We start from the raw sequence: 3,787 nt of genomic DNA, 5'->3' as shown, positions 1-3,787 counted from the left end.
TCCCCTCAGTGCTGCATAGACAGCCTCCTGTATCCCTTTTTGACTTAGTTTTACCTGCTTACCAGTTCTGTTTCTCTAATATGAAGTGCTCACCAGTTCCGGTTATTTGCCACCGTTTTTTAACTTGCCTCTTGTGCTTAGCTCCTGGGGAACAAATCCCTTGCTTGTCTTATTCACCTGCCCCCCCAACCTCTATCCCCCCCAAATCAGTCCTTGGTCTGACGCACAGTAAAAATGCAGCAAGCATTTCCCTGCCCCAGGGTGATCAATGTGGTGAATGCAATTGAATTTAGGGAACATTAAACGAAGACTATATTCAAAGATGATTTTAAGTAAATTGATAGTAAAAGACCCAATTTGATATTTTCCCAGTGATTTGTGATGTTTGTGGTGAGACAGTGCGAGAGAATGAGCCCCTCACACCTTCCTCTGATTCGCCAATTCCAAGCTCGGTCTAACCGTTGCTATTTTGACAATTTAACATGTCTGTTGAACGTCTCAAGTTAATATCATTGTTAGCTATTTGCCCCCTCCAAGTGGTTTGCTTTCTTTTTTTTTTCCAGCTTTATTGACTTAAAGTCTCAAATTAATATTCTAAAGATTTTTGGGTTTGGGTTTTTTTTTTTTTTTTGGATTCCGGTTGGAAAGAATCAGAAATTCTCCAGACTTGATTCGATAGCCTGAGGCTATGGAGGTGGTTGGGGGAGGTTGGGAATACACAGAAAGAGTTTTGCCTAATCAGGAATTCTTCCTGCAGATTTGCAAGATCTTCATTTGCAAGTCACTAGACCTCGTTGTCATTACAATCCGCCTGGCCCCCCCTCCACACACACACCCTCCCCACCCAGTCCTCAGCATTATCTGGCTGGTTTCCATACCAATAAGAAGAGATTCTTTTGTGAAGATCCCAACAGTTTTTGAAATCCTTTTTTGTAGGTATTGTTCCTGCTAACCCTATATTCAATCGGTCAACAGTTACCTGCAGCCCCAGGAGTGGGGGGATGGGGAGGGTCGATAATCCCATTTACGACATTAGGAGAATCCTGCCATTTTATCTAAATGCACTGCTTTGGGACAAGGTTCGGGAGAAAATGTGGGGGAAGTTTCTTTCCTGAGTAGCTGAGACGCTTCTCAAGGGCACATAGGACGTCACTGATTTTTGTCCTGTTTGCCTGTGTGCCCGGCACCGCCTAGACTCGGTACACGTCCCTTAATATATTCTGAGACCTAGGGGTGCTGCCCTCAGGCCTGAGTGCTGGCAATACAATGGTACCTAAGAAACAGTAAAGCAAAGTCCTGACGTGCCTGGAGTTTGCATTCGAGCAGGAAGAGAGTGGGCAAGGAGCGTCATCAACCCACAAGGCATGAGGTTACATTAGGACGTCACACCCCATGGAATGGAGACCGGGAGGCCCGGAACTGCACAAGCAAACACGGAAGGGTCCACGTGTCTGGACGTTACTGGCGTCATAAACCCACTTGTTTCTTTATTGTCTGTCTCCACAGCTAGAACGCGAGCTCGTTGAGGGTAGAACGTTCTCCTGGTTGTTCAGGGCTGTATTCCCCTGTGCCTGGGACGTCATAGAGGCTCAGAAATATTTACCAGATAAACGAATCTGTCAATTGAAAAGAAAAAAAAAAAAGATCAAGTCTGGGGGAACACTTTAGAAACCGGAGGAATCCAGGTGAATGTGCTGTGTTGTGATAATTTTGTATGTGAAACCGTAAGCAAACCTCTACTTTTAGGAACACCAGCTGAGCCCCTGGCAGAAGACTTCGGGAGACACCAGACGTTCACTCATCACAAGCACGGGGCGTAAGGTGTGGTGGGCGTTGAGTCAAACAGCTCCAGTTTGGAACATTTTCTGAGTTTTTTTTTTTTTTGGTAGGCCCCATGCCCCGTGTGGGGCCGGGGGGCTCGAACTCACGACTCTGAGTTGCATCCTCTACCGACCGAGCCATCCAGGAGCCGCCCTGAGGCATGTTTATGAGTTTTGTGCTAGTTTTCGCCTCGATATATTGTATTTCCTTCAGGGAGCATGCGTACCTCGTGTGGTTAGGAAATGCAGGGAGCACGGTGAGTTTCTGCCTCTCCCAGATGTGCAGAGGGGCTAAGGGAAGGAAACTCAGCATCGGTAACGTCAGGCCTCCAGACCCCAGGCTCGCCCTCAAAGACTGAAAGACACTGAAGTTAAAAAGCAGACACGACCAGGGCGCCTGGGCGGCTCAGTCGTTCAGCGTCTGCCTTCGGCTCAGGTCATGATCCCATGGTCCTGGGATCAGATCGAGCCCCACATCCGGCTCCCTGCTCAGTGGGGAGCCTGCTTCTCCCTCTCCCACTCCCCCTGCTTGTGTTCCTTCTCTCTCTGTGTGTCTGTCAAATAAATAAAATCTTAAAAAAAAAAAAAAAGCAGACATGACCCACAACTTTTAAGTCTGTTAACGTTCCCAGGCCGGTGGAGGTATCCCCCAAATAGTTGATTTGGTAGGAAATCGGGGTTTCTGGTGCTAGAAGGGGGGGCGGTTCGTGGTGGTCCTGCCCTCTGGATTGAGGAAATTGGGTAAAACAAGTTCCTTTGTTCATCAGCCCAAGTCCTCAGTTTGGGTCCAGCAAGGACCTGGCCTCCAGGGTCACTCAAGGTCCCTGGACCTCCGCGGTCATCTGAGGAAGCCGGCGATGATACTCTGCAGGTGGCCTGGGGGTCTTCTAGGCAATCCTGTTGCAGAGACCCCCCTGGGGTCTGTCCACTCATGGGGCTGCAGCCTCTCCAGTCCTCCAAACCTCGCCCGAAATACCCGTCATTAGAACCATGACCTCAGGATCCTAGCCTGCTGCCCCCACCCCGTCTCCTCACACTGCTTTACTTCTCCTTAATACGCTCGTGATCGTCGGACGAACTCTACATTTTTGGTTTAGTTGGCCAGTGTTGGGCTGTCCCAATGTCCTGTAAGCAGGGATGGTGAAGAAGTCCCTTCTGGACACTTCTGTGCTCCGGGAAAAGACTTTGTGCAAACCACCGCCCTTCTCCATGTGCCCAGGGGACTCCCCTGTCCTGAGACGAGGCCAAACACTGACCTCTGCCCTTTATGTCTGCACCTGCAGACAAGGCCAGACCCAGACCCCGGGCTCCCAATTCTGTGTCCCCCAGATGCTTTAGCTGAAGTGAAAATCCACCGGAACTAGAGAGGGAAATGCTCCCTGGAGGGGGCGGGGCGGCCCCTCAGACCAGTGATCACACTGTCCGGCCCATGCCTTCCTAAAATCTTCCCCGGCAAAGCCGCTCTGCCCAGATGCTCTGATCATTGGTCGCATCTGCAATGTTCTCCCAGCTGCAAAAGCGTAAATACAACCGTTTCCTTCTGTGTTTGGCCCTTGCCCTCGATCATTACTTTGTTGACTTTCTCCCCCACCGACAACCAAAAAGTCCTCAGAAAATGGCTATTATGGGGGCGCCTGGGTGGCTCGGTCGGTTGAGCGCCTGCCTTCAGCTCAGGTCATGATCCCAGGGTCCTGGGATCGAACCCCTCATCGGGCTCCCTGCTCCTCAGGGAGTTTGCTTCTCCCTCTCCCTCTCCCTCTGCCCCTCCCCCCTGCTCTCTCTCTTTCTGTCAAATAAATAAATAAAGTCTTTAAAAAAATTATCTTTTTTTCAGTATGAAAGGGCAGCTGGCTGGCTCTGTTGGTGGAGCGTGTGACTCTCGGGGTCATGAGTTCAAGGTCCATGTTGGGCATAGAGATTACTTGAAGAAAACACACACACACAAAACAAAAACCCCACTCTATGAT

The sequence above is a fragment of the Ursus americanus genome, chromosome 21 (assembly GCF_024610735.1).
Source record: "Ursus americanus isolate L20-20 chromosome 21, mUrsAme1.1.p, whole genome shotgun sequence".
NCBI lineage: Eukaryota > Metazoa > Chordata > Mammalia > Carnivora > Ursidae > Ursus > Ursus americanus.
Note: the sequence above shows the minus strand (reverse complement) of the source record.